Here is a 15879-nt window from a genome sequence, read left to right on the forward strand (position 1 = left end):
GACAGGACCCTTGAAAGTTGTGGGGAAACTTGGAGAAGTCAATTATTTGATCGACTTTTGCAAACCCAAGGAGGCCCCTAGAGTCTTTCATACCAACCGTCTGATGGCTTATGTTTCCAGAGCAGAGATAGGAGTTTTGCTCTTAGCTTCTGATCAAGTGAACCTCTCCCAGATCATCTAAGGGGACACCCTTCAGATGGGTCAGTAGAAGGGGTAACATTCTCTACCAATCCGACAATAAAGCAACAGCAGGAGTGCACAGATTTGTTAGCTCACTTTGCCCCTCTGTACCTACTTATCCCAGGCTTGACCCCCATTGACACTGGTGATAGTGTACCTGTTGAAAGCAGGGCCTACAAGATGTCAGATAATGTGAGGAATCACATAAAGGAAGAGGTCAACAAGATGCTTGACGTTGGAGTTATTGAACATTCCACAAATCCAATGGCTAGTTGTGTTAGTACCAAAGTCAGGAACTAAGGAACTTAGATTCTGTGGTGACTGTAGGGCATTAAATGCAGTTACCAAAAGTGATGTCCATCCTTTGCCAAGGACAGATGAACTGGCGGATAAACTGGGCTCAGCCAAATTCCTCAGTACATTTGACCTGACAAGTGGCTATTGGCAGATTGCCATGGCTGACCAGTCCAAGGAGAAGACAACATTCTCAACCCCAGAAGGCTTGTACCAGTTCAAGGTCATGCAGTTTAGCTTAATGAATGCACGTGCCATATTCTAGAGAATGGTTAACCATGTTCTAAATGGGTTAGAGAACTTCTGCATGGCATACTTGGATGACATTACATTGTTCAGTCCTACCCGGGAAGAACATCTTGACCATCTGGGAAATGTGTTGCAAACCCTTCAACAGGCCAATCTGAACATCCAAGCAAGTAAATGCCAAGTTGGTCAGAGTAAAGTGGTCTACCTTGGTCATGAGGTAGGAGGAGGGGGGATTAAGCCCTTACCCAGCAAAGTACGGGGTGTTCAAGACTGGTCCACTCTAACTACTCAAACCCAAGTAAGAGCCATCTTAGGACTTACTGATTACTACAGGAACTTCATTGAGCACTATGGGACCATATCTTCTCCTCTGAGTACTGTATCTTCTCCCAAGTACCCTAAAAATGTCAATTGGAATGAGGACTGTGAAAAAGTCTTCCAGCGGCTGAAAGATGCCCTGTAAAGCTCCAGTGCTGAGAGCTCTAGATTATACTCAGGCCTTCCTAGTCCAGACTGATGCTTCCAACAAAAAAGGGATAGGAGCAGTCTTGAGTCCATATGATAGCAAAGGCAGGGAGCACCCCATCTGCTTTATTAGTATAAAAATAAAAGATAGGGAAACCAGGCGGGCCACAATTGAACGTGAATGTGTTTCTATCGTGTGGGCCCTGAGGAAATTCAGACCATACCTACAACTATGGAACTGCTTTCAAGATTCAAACTGATCACCAACCCTTAACGTGGCTGCTGCAGAAGAAAGGAGAAAACCCAAAATTGCTCAGGTGGTCCATAAGCCTACAAAGCTTTGACTTCACTATTGAGCACAAGTCAGGTACCCAACATAAGAATGCTGATGGTCCCTCCAGAAATTATGACCGACTGGATCAAGAGAGCCATTCAAGAGTGGATTAGATCCTCCTGTCCCTAGTCTGGGAGGGACAAGTGTTGGAGAGATTTATCATTGTTATGCTTCATCCCCTCTCCTAGTGAGACTCCCAGCACTTTTTGCTGGACTTCTGGACCTTTTTCTTTAATCCTGAATGAGTGGAGCCTTTTCCACTCATTCATTCTTAGGGGCTCTGTCTTTTGGAACTCTATTGTATTTTACCAGTCCTATGGCGTCACTTTTACAATATAACTCGTAAAGGCATCTGTATTTCACAATTGCAGCACACAGCTCCTTATGGGCAGTGTTACTGGGGACCCTTAGGGTCCTCTTTTGAGATTATTTTCTTTATCCTAGAGTAACTACAGTTCTTAAGGATAGATGGATACTTAGTATCTTTCTTAAAACGTTATCGTCTGAGAGATAGGCACACACCACCTTATGTGGAGTGCCAAAGAGATCCCTAGTATTCCCCTTCTCTCTGCTCCTGTGACTTTTTAGTAACGCAGACAATCTCCTAGCTATCATTGGTGGCAGTGGACGTGTCCGACCTACTATTGTGGGATTTTTCTTAGTATCTCTCCTAAAACACAAAAGAAATGCCTTCCCAAGTATATTGTCTAAGTGCCTGACACAAAAAGTACGAAAACAGCAATACAGGTTTCCCAGCTAAAAACCAAAGGTTTTTAAATCATAAATAACACAAACAGTTCCCAGAGAAAAAAAATCTCTCTTGTGGATCAGCCAAACAAAAACCACACAGGAAGCATGCAGTTACTGATTCTTTATACCAGCCCCCGAACTTGTAGTCTGCCTAAGCACTTGCTCAAATCTGCTTGAGAATACCTGAATCTGACATCACTATGATGGTCATGGCCGAATCTTCGCCCGATGCCGAACACACATACAGGCGTTCCAAACTCACAAGAGGGAATCAGAAGGTGCACTTCTTCAACAGGCTCCCACGGACCCACCCGGATCCACTGATTGAGACTGTGTGGATTTTGGGGGTTTGGGTCGATTAGTGTGGATTGAGGGTGTATACATTTTGTTAAAGCAGCATGTGGTATTTCTTGTCAGGATGACAGCAGCAGAAAATCCAAATAAAATGTCTTTATTTATTTATTTATTTATTTATATACGCACAAGCAGCCCATAGGCATCGAGGCGCTGTTACAGGAAGTTGTACGTAAGCTTGATTGAATGTTTACATATGACAACAAATGGTCTCTTAGTTGCAGATACATTGGTAATAAACAGTATTTATTTATTTATTTATGAGTATAAGACTGAGATCCGGATGATTCCTGGAACGTGGGTGATAGGTGCTAGTCAGAGAGATTAAAATGCAAATGAGCTAGTAGTCCTATCAGAGAGCTTTGTGACCCGCAGACATTATGAAGCAGAAGCGTTGGGAATAGCACATTTACAATAACAAGCATTGGCAAAGCCAATAGTTGTGGCTTTGTAAATGTAGAGTATAAGCCTTGTATGTCCAGTGGGAGCTTAACAAAGAAATCATACCTACTTACTTTGGAAAGCCACACCTGCTAGTTTTACGAATGCTTGTGCAGGTTGTGGCAAACTCAGAAGTGGCATTCATTTGCAACCTAACCCTACAGTGAATTGGCCAAATCTTCTGAGCAAACGTAACCCAGCCAGAGTCTGTAGTGTATGGCTTGGGGTTGTGTTCCTTCTCCAAGTCCTCAGAAGTATCGTTGACAGGTGTTTCTACAGGTTTATCGAGAAGACTTGCAGCGGATCCAGTTTTCTATAACTCTTTCTCAGCTCCTAAAATTTCAAATTAGGTCATAAGCAAGGGTATTTAAAGAAAAGGTTAGCACTGGCTCAACTGTTGCAAAACGTCTCTTTTGCAAATGGTAAAAGAAACATTTGCGTTGTTACGAAAGATACTCCCAAGATTGGCAAAAAGAATAGAATTTGGCCATTGCGCAAATAATTTTCGAATGAGGAACGCTCTTCGAGACCTCAGCCCATCATAACAACTGGTCTGTTGTTTATTTTACGGCAGCTGAAACCCTAAGTGCACTTGAAGTAAAAAATAATAACAAAAAAACATCAGCGTGGAAATAGCAGTTGCTTGCTTGATCTAATTCTTAGCATTCTGCAAGGTTCTCGGGCTCCTGAAACAGGTTTGCCGAATGCCACTTCTGCGCTTCTATCCAGGGCCACAACCAAAAGACCCGGGGTTATAGCCCCCCTGCACCCCTAGCAACGCCACTTCTGGGCTGGACTGGATATGAGAAGACTTCTTTTGGGTAATATTTGCATGGCTTCCTCGAGCATGGTAACATTGGCTCTCGGTGTGGCGCTAGGGTGAGTACTGGGGGACGGATTGCTTAATAGAGATAAATGACATGTTTGTCAAGTTAGCGAACTACACTTAACAAGCATTGCCAAAGCCAATACTTTTGCATTTGTGGTTGTTCATTGCAGATTAGATTTACCCTGCGGGGAGGAATGAGGAATGACAGCTGATGCGAAGGAAGAATTGACCGCACCAGGGTGAATGAACAAATCCAATAGATAGATGCCAGGTCAGCAAGAGTACACAGTAGCATTGTACAATATTAGAAGGAAGGAATGGCAGTGCAAGGGGAAGTAGTGACCGTATATGGGAGGATGCATGACAATCCAATGGGAAGGAATGGCAGAGCTAAAGCGGATGAATGTCAGCAGAAAGGAAGATGAAATAAAGAGCATGGGAGGAAGGAATGACAGCACAAAGGGGAAGGAATGCCAGAACATGGGGACAGGTGCAAAGGTAAAGGAATGTTAAAGCAAGGGGCGAAATGATAGTGCATGAAAGGGAATGTATTACACTCCAAGGGGAGGAATGACAAGAGCAAGGGGAGAGGAAGACAGCCCGGGAGAACAACAGTACAAGGGTAGTGAATGACAGCACAGCGTGGGAAGGAATGTCAGTGCAAGGGGAAGGAATGATGGCATATGGGAGGATGAATGACAATCCAATGGGAAGGAATGGCAGAGCTAAAGCGGATGAATGTCAGCAGAAAGGAAGATGAAATAAAGAGCATGGGAGGAAGGAATGACAGCACAAAGGGGAAGGAATGCCAGAACATGGGGACAGGTGCAAAGGTAAAGGAATGTTAAAGCAAGGGGAGAAATGACAGTGCATGAAAGGGAATGTATTACACTCCAAGGGGAGGAATGACAGAGCAAGGGGAGAGGAAGACAGCCCGGGAGAACAACAGTACAAGGGGAGTGAATGACAGCACCGAGTGGGAATAAATGACAGTGCAAGGGGAAGGAATGATGGCATTTGGGAACAGGAATGGCATTGCAAGAGGGAAAGAATAATAGCACAAGCGGAAGGAATTATAGTGTAAGGGGGAAGGAATGACACTGCATAGGGATGGAATGACTATGGATGGGGCAGGAATAGCAGTAGCAATATAAAGTGGACAGGAAGAACATCACAAGGGGAAAGAAATTAAAATGAAAGGAATGACAGTGCAAAAGGAAAGAATGGTAGCATAAGGTGGAAAGTATGACAGCTCAGGAGGAAAGGAGTGACAATGCAAGGGGAAGGAATAACAGTGCAGGAAGTAAGGACAGCATAGGGAAGGAATGACAGCAAATGGAAACAGGGGAAAGGCAGTCCATGAGTGGAAGAATAACATCACAAGGGGTAGGAATGATAATGCAAGGGGAAGGACTGACAGCGCATGGGGAGGGAATGACAATAAAAGGGGCAGGAATAGGAGTAGCAGTGCAATGTGGGAAGGAGCAATAGTACAAGCAGAAGAATGGTAGGATAAGGGGGAATTTATGACAGCGGAAGGGGAAGGAGTGGCAATGCAAGGAGGAAGGAATGACAGTGCAGGGGAAAGGAATAACAGGGTACGGGGAGGAATGGCAGTGCAAGGAAGAAGAATGGAAGCAAAGAGGGGAATTTATAACAGCCAATGAGGAAGGAGTGACAATCCAAGGGGAAGCCGTGACAATGCACAGGAAAGGAATGACAGCAAATGGCAACAGGAATGACAGTGCAAGAGTGGAAGAATAACAGCACAAAGGGAATGAATGACAGTGCAAGGGGAAAGAAAGACAGTTCATGGGAGGGAATGACTGTGGAAGGGGCAGGAATAACAGTAGCAGTGTAAGGTGGGAAGGAACAACAGTGCACGGGGAATGGAATCACGATGAAACATTGAACGGAATGACAGTGCAAAGGGGAAGAATGGTAGCATAAGGGGGCATTTATGACAGCTCAAGAGGAAGGAGTGACAGTGCAGTGGAAAGGAATGACAGGGTAAGGGGGAAGGAATGGCATTTCAAGGGGGAAGGAAGGATGCACCAAGGGATCAGCAATATTAGCTCAAGGTGGGAAGGGATGACAGTGCGTGGAAAGGATTAATAGCACATGAGAAGAAGGAATGATAGCACAGGCGTTAGGAATGCATGGTAAGGGGATGAAGGAAGGACAGCTCTAGAGGGGAATGACAACACAATTCGAAAGGAATGACAGCAAAAGGGGAGAACAAACAGCTCAATGGGGAAGTAATTACAGTACAAGGGGCACGGAATTGCAGCAAAAGGGAGGATGCTCAGAGCAAGGTGGGAGGAATGACAGTACAAGGGGAAATTAACGACAGCCTGATAGGACAGAATTACGGCACACGAGTAAGGAGGATTTATAGTTAAGAGTAAGAAATTACACTGCAAGGAGAAATTAATGATTGTGCAATGGGGGAAGGAATCACAGCACAAGTGGAAGGAATGCTAGCACAACGGAGAAGGAATGACAGCACAACCAGGGAAGAAATGGTGGCATAAGGGGAAAAGAATGACAGTATAAGGAGGAGGACGTGTCAGCACAAGATGTGAAGGAATGGCAGCACAGAGGGAAAGGAATGACAGTGCAAGGGGAAAGGAATGACAGTGCAAGGGGGAAGAATGATACCATGAAGTGGAAGAAATTACAGCTCAGGGTGGAAGGAGTGACGATTTAAGGGGGGGAAAGAATGACAATCCAAGTGGGAAGGAATATCAATGTGTAGAGGAACAAGTGGACGCATTCTCGCTAGTGAACGCCCCCTCACCCTCACCCTATTGGAGTAACGAACAAGAGCTACAATTGGCAACCCATGCACAAGTGTATACGACATGTCCATACCATGTCGACTCTATGAAAAATAATATGCACTCAGGCAGCCATTCAGACTATACCCTCACGTTGAAACAGTGGAGGAAACCTACCAAGAAGGATGTCCTTAGCTGAGTTGTCGAAAAGCAGCCATGAATAAAATGATGCACGTTATGGATGTACGTTAAACAAAGTCTTATGACAGCAAAAGAGTGTCTGAAAGAAGATATATGATCCTATGTTGAAACCATATGAAAATACTTAAGAATAACGATGTAACTGAAGCAGCAATAGAAACATGTACTCCATGATTCAGTATTTACCAATACAAAGAGGAATTAAGTGGTTCCCCGGTCAATACCTGTAAATACCCTGAAACGCAAGGTAGGAACAGGACAAAAATTGCGGGCTTCACACGCGAGGGTGTATGCCCGCGGGTGGAAAGGGCATGGGTGTTTGCTCCCACCTGGGTGTTCACGCTCCACTGGTGGAGCTCCAACAGGTGCAAGAGGAAAGTGAGGTAGACTACAGAGTGACCGTCGTGAGGTGAGACTGCCATCTGGCAGTTGAGCTCCCTGGCTTCAATTGACATTTGACTTTGTTGTGTGAGATGGTTCGTCTGCTCCAGGGTGTTGCTGTGGTTATGGCTGGAGCCATAGAAAGGGAGGGCTTCTTTCCCCTCCCCCCCTCTTCCTCAACAAATCCACCCTTCTTTCGAAACTGCAAGGCCCCCTGACCCAAAAGCGAAATGGAAACCTACATCGGGACGAAGAAGGGGGGGTGGGGCTGTCCTGCAAAGCGCTGGGGAAAAGCCAGGAAGTGAAGTTTGCTTTCGATGCTCTAACGTGGACGGAGCATCCACCCAATTGCCTGCAGACCCTGTTAGCAATATGGGGGTAGCCAATGGGGAGCGAGCATTGGAGACTCTCAGCACCCACAGCATTCAAGGGGGGCTTCTGCCACAGCTATCTGGGATTACCCTAGGACCTGTTTTAAACCCACTCCTCGTTTACGCTCAGGCCAGCTTATTCTTGGTTGAACATGTGCCTGATGTTAACCTTCTAACCCCTGGAGGGAGTCTTGATTGTGTGGCTACTGCTGACCTTCTTGATAGCCTGGGCAATGGCTGTGAGCGGATTATTATGGGTATAGCCAAACTGACGGGAGGTTGTGTCCCTTTAGCCTGGTCTCCACCGCCGGTTCCACCGTACTTACCTTCTGATCCAAATCCCGGCCCTGGCACTAACTGTCTGACCACAGACTCAGAGATGACACTGGCTGCTGTTGAAGCCCATTCTCTGTCTTCTTTTGGCCCCCCGGCTGTGGATCCAATGGATCTGGTCTCTAATGGATCAGGAGAGGGAAAGCAGTTTAGCCCTACCTGCAGCATTTGGGGCGAGCCCATGTCAGAAGCACTCTTGGGGGCTAGCTCCTTCCTACGGCTCAGCCCACCCTGGGTACACAAACCCCCTACCCAAGGAAATCAATGCCCACCAGTTTCATCTCCAACAGCACCTATCAATGTGTCAAGCTGCTCCTGTCAACATCTGCTTACTGAACTGGCTGACATTAAAAATCTTTTATTGGTTTTGATTAAGAGGGTTGTGGGGGCAAGTGGGAGGGAGGTGTGGGGTGGGTGGAGAGGGCTCATCAGGGGCTGGGGGGTTGGGTCCATCCACTGACACAGGGTCATACCCCCTGTGTCCTTTCCCCCCCTTGTCTCTAGAGCCCTGAATGCCCCAACTACGAAGAATCAACTAGAAGTGGACCAACCCCCAATACCAATACCAATCTCACAGAGAGAGCCCACTAAGAGTCCAACCCTGATGGATGAGCCCCCACCATTTCAGAACCCTACCATGAGGGTCCTGGGAAACAAGCGTCCAGTGGGGAGGGTGGGTAATGCCTCAATCCCTTGTCATGGGACGTATCTGTATAGGCACCATACACATGAGCGACGTAGAAGCTCTACGGTGTTCCTTCATGGGGTCCCAAAGCTACCCTTTGATAGTAGAGAACCAAGGGACGCGCTCTCGAACAACTGCCTTCATAGGTTGCGGTCTGTATGGGACTGTGCTTTTGTGTCTAAGGGCTCTATGTTGGAGTGCACCAGATTGTCTACGGAACTGCCTGCCAAAGCTGACTCTGTCAAACTTGTCTTTAGGGACGATCATATGGCAAGGGATGTTCTGGAAACATGTAATCACCATGGGCGGACCCGAAGAAGTGGGATTATAGCCAGCTCCTCCCCAACTATGTCCTTGTGCCCCTTCCTGGTGATTTCAACAGCAACAGACCTCTTTCTGGGGCGAACCTTGCTCACTTGGGCCGTAGGCGTTTCGAAAGTTAAAAGAGGCATGGGACAGTGGTTTTGAGTTCTGGATAGAGATCTATCCAATGGCACTCAAGGAGAGTGCTGCTACTTTCATTGTTCTTTTTTTTCATTTTTTTTCTCTTTTTCTGTGATTGTTGTAATAATTTACTAGAAATGTATTGCTAGGATGTACTTTGATGGCCTCACAGGACGAATAAAGTTGTTGATGATGATGATGATGATGAATACATAGAAGCTTGCTTAGGTGAGGTATATATTCAACGTTTAGGATTACCATCAGAACAAGATGCAGAACTGCTCATGTCAATCAACCCAGTTTTCCCTGCAAAATAGAGGAGTACATTGGCATTGAACCAAGGATGCTATTTCGAGAGATGAAGAAAAAGCACAAATGGAGTCTATGAGCAGACCATGCGGAAGGACAGATTTTCTAGAGATTAGGAAGACCACAAACATTTACTGATGCCAAATATTGGGTGATTAAAAGGTACAAAGTCAATATGGGATAGGGTGAGCAAGTATCTAAAGGATAAAAGAAGAACTGCACCCAGCAAAAGTTGAATCAAATAAGGTTAAAAGCACTGTCGATATGGACAAATTCATGGTTTTACAGCACGTGATGAAGAGCTCGCAAACAAGGGCTATTCATTAGGCCTGGAGCTAAGATAGCAGTGTACCTACACTCCCTCGGATTGCCTGAAACTGTGCAGACTGGCAAGGTCAACCTTCAGACAGAAGACACTGGCATGAGGCCTACTGATGAATGAGGATGGCCTAATTGGGAAACAAAGAAAGAGCTGACATATCTCCAACCACCTGGGTTTCGTTTCTATAAACGTGTTGCTAACTAGCCGACTGTCCAATGTTGGATTTGGGTTGCCAACCCATTGGAATAGCTTGACAAGCACTTTTTCATACAATGTTGCAGAATATTAGTCTGCTGCCATATTTTCTGCTGTGACAATGTCTTATACCATACGACATAGAAGTAGCTCAGGGTGTGTCCTACAGACAAGGGGCTGCCAATGAGAGACTAACACTCATGCATTATATATGTAGACTTGTTCCCTTAATCCAATCCCATTCGTTAGGTTTTTGAAGTTAGCCACGTAGGATGACGTCACAGATGACACATCTAGCATTATATAAAGTAGGCATTATTGAAAAAACTGTGTGATCCTGCATGAGTCGAGCTGATGAGTGTATATTCGCCCTGCTTTACTTCTTGAGAGTAAAGCAGTATTTTACCATCTCCTTTGAGTCTGTCCGGTTAATGGGTCCGAAATATTTTTTATAGTAATTTCATCTAGCGCAACAAATGCTTCAAGGTACTACAGCACAATCGCAAGGTGGAAAGGGATGCCATCTTAAAGTGGAATGGATTTATAGCATAAGGAAGAAGGAATGATAGCACATGGGGGACGAATGCTAGGTAAGGAGGTGAAGGAATGTCAGCTCAACTGGGAAGGAATGACAACTCAATGGGGAAGAGATGATAGCAGAAAGGGGAGAAAGCAGAACAAGGGAGAAGCAGTGACAGTACCAGGGGGGACCAATGGCAGCTCAAGGGAGAGAAATGGCAGTTCAAAGGGCAAATGACAGCAAAATGGGCAGGAATTGACAGTACAAGAGGAAGAACAATGGCAGCAAAAGAGGGAAGGCATGATAGTTGAAGGGGAAAGGAACTGCAGAGCAAGAAGGATGAAATGACAGTGCATGAGTGGAAGGAATGACTTGGCTGGGGAAATGAATGACAGTACTAGATCGGGAAAGAATGACAGGGAAAGGGGCAATGAATGCTACTGAAAGGAGGAATGAAGGACAGCACAATGTGGAAGAAATGACAGAACATGCGGTCAGAAATGACACCACAAGAACGAAGGAATGACAGTAGGAGGGGGTAATGACAGGGCAAGATGGGAAAGAATGACAGCACAAGGGGGAAAGGAATGAAAGTGCAAGGGAAAAGGAATGACAGTGCAAGGGGGAAAGGAATGATAGTGCAGGGAGGATGAATGATAGCAAATGGAAGGAAGGCGCGACAATGCAAGGGGGAAGGAATAGCAGAACAAAGTGGGAAGGATTGACAAGACAGGACTGATAGTAGAAGGGAAGAAGTAATGATAGCACAAGGAAGAGGAATGCAGTGCAAGAGAGTAATAGAATGACATTTTTAGGGGAAGAAATAACAGCATCAATGGGAAGACTTTACGGTACTAATGGGAAAAATAAAGGCCTAAAGGGAAGGAGAAGGAATGACGGAACAATGGGGATGCAATGACAGCCCAAAGGGGAAGAAATGGCAGCCCAAGAATAACAGAATTACAGTGTAAGGGGGAAGGATTGGCAGCACAAGGGGAAAGGAATGGCAGCAAAGGGGGGAAGGACTAAGGTGGGGGAATGATGGCACACGGAGGGGAATTACAGTGCAAGGAAAGGAACAATGACAGCAAAGGAAGGATGGAATGATAGTGCAAGGTCAAGAATTACAGTGTAAAGGGGAATTACTGACAGTGCCAAGAGGAACGAATGACAGTACAAGATGGGAGAGGAAAGACAGCACAAATAATGAGGCAAGTGGGAAGGGATGATAATGCAAGGGGCAGTGCAGGAGCAGCAAGGACAGCAGAGTGGGAAAGGCCTGACAGCACAAAGGGGAAGGAATGACAGCACATGGGGACACTATAAAGTGCAAAGTGGAAATGAGAGAAATTAAAGGACTAAACTATTACAAGACCCAAAAAAAAAATAATCCATGGTACTCTAATGCAATGAGAAATCTGAACAAAAATACTGCAAGAAAAAGCAGTACTTGCTCAAGTCCAGAGATGCCAAAGATCAACAGGCAGCTAAAACAGCATGGAACCCATATACAAAAGAAATCCTCTCAGCCAAATCCCAATAATCCATAATCAGATTGGCCTTGCAAACAATAGACCGAAATAACTTAAAGCTGTAATCAAAAAATGTGTTTACCCCCCAGCATGCACCATGCTTAGTCTTCCCCATCTTGTCTAAACCGACAAATGAATCCAATGATTTCTTCATGAATAAAGTTAATTTTATCTGATCTACTATTGACTCTCGGCTTCCTTCCTATCAAACCTCTAGGCTACAAACTGAAGTTGATGTGTTTCCCTCAACTATGCTCTCCAAGTTCACATTTAAATCAGTCTCCACAGACAAAATTGAGAGTTCAATTTGAAAATTAAAACCACCAACCATAACTACGACCCAATCCCGGCCTGTTTAGCTAAACAGCATGCTCCGCTTCTAAGTGACTTTATCACCACTTTTGTCAATGCCAACCTGGCTCAAGGCTGTGTGCACCCTTAGTGAAAAAGGTCTTTTTAGCTCCCTTACTTAAAGAAACATCACTGGACCACAATATATTTTCCAACTACCGACCTATTGCCATACTTGTTTGGCCCACTAAATTGCTTGAACAACAGTGACAGGTCAACTTCAGAACTTTCTGGAAGAACATGGTATTCTTGACACCTACTAATCTGGATTTAGAACTGGTCATGATACCAAGACAGCTTTAGTAGCAGTCTGGGATGATATCCTTAGGGCCCCTAACAAGGGGTACATGAGCATGCTAGTCATGCTCGACCTATCAGCAGCATTTGCTACTGTTGACTACGATATTCTTATTTCTAGATTGTCCAAGGTGGCCCTACTATTTGAGAAATCCTTGAAATGTTGTACTTTTTTATCATGTCAGACACAACAAGTTTAAATTGAAACTTATTCGTTCGACTCCTTACCTGTTTCTTATGGTGTCCCCCAGTGGTCCTCACTTGCCCCTCGTTGTTTAATATCTACATTCAGCCTCTGATAAACATCTTCTCTGAGTTCAATCTATGCTATCATTCCTATGCAGATTTGTTAGGCTTAAGTCCCCCTTGGAAGCTATCAATCGAGTGTTATCCTGCGCCCAAAGAATAAAAGATTGGATGCTCGAAAACAGATTGTACCTCAACCCCTCCAAAAGACAGAGGTCATTGTATTTGGACCAAAAAAAGGCTTACCGATTTGGATTCCATTGTCACTTGCCCTACTCTTACTGAGATCCCTACCACCTTCTCGGCCAAGGTTAAAAGGTGAGGCTCTATCTGGCAGGCATGTCTTGGCTGCAATCTGCATAATAGTGAAGTCATGAAATCAATATACTACCAACTCAAACTACTGAGACCTGTACTGCCCCTAATTGCTGAACCAGACCCCCCCTCCCCGGCAGTTGTCAGGTTCCTTGTAAAGTCCAGATTGGACTATTGCAATGCTTTACTAATGGGTACCGCGACTGGTCAGATTCAACACCTTCAGGTCGCTCAGAATGCGGCGGTCAGACTTGTTTTCATCCACACTAGAACAGCTCCAATCTCATTATTCTGCAGAAATGCAGTTCAACAGAGGATTCTATTTCAAGTCCTCTCTGTTTGATATATAAGTGTTTCAAACATCTCTCTTTACTGTCCCTCCAGGGCCCTTCGGTCTGCCAGTCAAAATCTCTTGAATGTCTCTCGCTCTCACTTTGTTCACTGAGGAGACAGAGGTTTCTCTGTTGGTAGCTCCAGAACCTGGAATGTGATACCTGCAGACCTCTGGTATGTAAACTCTTTAACTGCCTTCAGGAAAAAAACAAAAGACTTTTCTTTTTCAGTGAGTTTACAGGCACTGCTCTTTTCTGTTTTGCCTTTTTTTTAACATCTGCACCTAGATGCGGTTTCTGCTTGGTTCCCGCGGAATGTGTGCATTATACATTATAAATTAAATGAAGGAATGGTAGCACAAGGGGGAAGGAATAAATAAAAGGGCAAGAAAAGGAAAGGAATGACAATGCAAGAGGAATGAATGACAGCACCAGAAGGGAGGGAATTACAGCACAAGGGGAAATGAATGACAGCACATGGGGACAGCAATGCAAGGCGGGGAGGAATGACAGGTCAAGGGGTATAGGAGGCTGAAATGTGTCTGGATTTGCTTGTGGTGTCATGCAGAAGTGATGCGATGAAGCAGTTCGGCTGCACTGCCCCCTTGGGACCAAGCCTGATATGCATATAGTTTTTCCACTTTGTGTAATGCTTTGCCAGGTGAACAATGGTCTGGAGGGTTGCCCAGAACAATGCCAGTGGTCAAGACTAATTCTAAACCTTCCAGCCATCACCTCCTTTCTTTTGTAACGGGTAAAGCAATGCCAGAGGAAAGGTGGAAGAATGACAGTTATGACCAATTAGGAGATGTTGCCACTTCTACCCGAGGGGGAGCCCCTTCCAATGAGGCCAGGAAGGCGAGACTGTTACATGATCGTTCCCCTAGGGGTGGTACTAAGTGGGAGGATCTCATGAGGAGAGACTACCCTTCTAGGGAAATGGACGACCATCTAGAGAGAATGCGGTACAGCACACCTCACCCTCCACCCACTTCCTTTACCTCCCCTCAGTCCATGAAATCCACCTTATCCCTCACTTACACACAACACACTTTCATATATTTATGTGCAACTGAATACCCTACAGTTACTGAGACAAGGCAGAGTAGGGATGACTTAATGAAGATCTCCTTGATAGGTACTGAGATGAGGAGGAGGTGTGGAACAATGAAGAGTCCTCCTAAGAACTTGAATGAGCATTCTAGCTGTCATCTCTCATTCAACATAAAGAGAGAAGAAGGACTTACATTTTTGACTGGAGAGCCGGGGAAATGGGAGTCCTGATGCAGGAAGCAGCCAGACAGTGCAGTCATGGATAGACATGCAGCCCGCCCCAAACAAAACGCTGCATAGCCAACCACAATTGCAGCAGAAGCGAGGGAAGCTAACGAGGGCATCGGAAGTGCCCAAGACCACGGAATGAGGAACAACAGAGACCCAGAAGGTACATGGACTTTTGGGGTCAGAAAAGAAGACAAGAGAAACCACAAACCAAGGGTCCGGGACCGATATATTTTATGTATTTATTTATGTATTTTATTTATTTGTATACAGTACTTAAACTTTTACAAATACATACATCACAGTAAAACAGAGCAAAATAAAACAACCTAAATACAACTTTCAACATACATTTACACAGTGTACTATATCAAAATGCACATTTAAAAATAAAATATTTTAAACGTTTTTTGTAAAAAAAATTGACCACAATAAAATTCAAATAACATCAACTATCTGAATTGCACAATAGACATTAGCCTTAAACTTAAAAAGTTCCATAAATCCATAAAATATGGTTCCAATTACAACGAAAATCAAACCAACTAACATCAAATCCAATCCAAAAGAGGGGTAAAAGAGCTCTCACCCTACACCATACCACAAAAGGGGGGTATGCCCTTGTCCTTCCATTCACTACCAAATAAGTATTACCTATTCCAGACCTCACACAATAAATAGATTAATTTAATATAATAAATAGTAAAAACAGCAGAAAAATCTGCATATTAAAAACAAGCCTATACTTTCTTCCCCAAAAACACATTCAACCCTTATTACCCCCCTATACTATCACCCTAGTACTGTCACGCATAAGAATCTTTTTAATCGAACACCACACTCTAAACAGGGCAAAATTTAGCTTTTCGTTACCAGTATTAAGACAATATGCCCAAAAGGAATCTGTTTTTATATTTTACTCACAGTACACAAAGGAGCCAAACATTGTTCTAATAACAGATTCCATCCCAGTACACTCAGTAAACAAATGTTTGCCAATCTCCAATTGGGACTTATTATTGCAAACCCGACAAAGACGTGGCTGGCTTGGTATTGCACATCTAGCCCCTGTATTACATAGTATCGGC

The sequence above is a fragment of the Ambystoma mexicanum genome, chromosome 14 (genome assembly GCF_040938575.1).
Source record: "Ambystoma mexicanum isolate Mex_15411 chromosome 14, UKY_AmexF1_1, whole genome shotgun sequence".
In the NCBI taxonomy this organism is placed as follows: Eukaryota; Metazoa; Chordata; class Amphibia; order Caudata; family Ambystomatidae; genus Ambystoma; species Ambystoma mexicanum.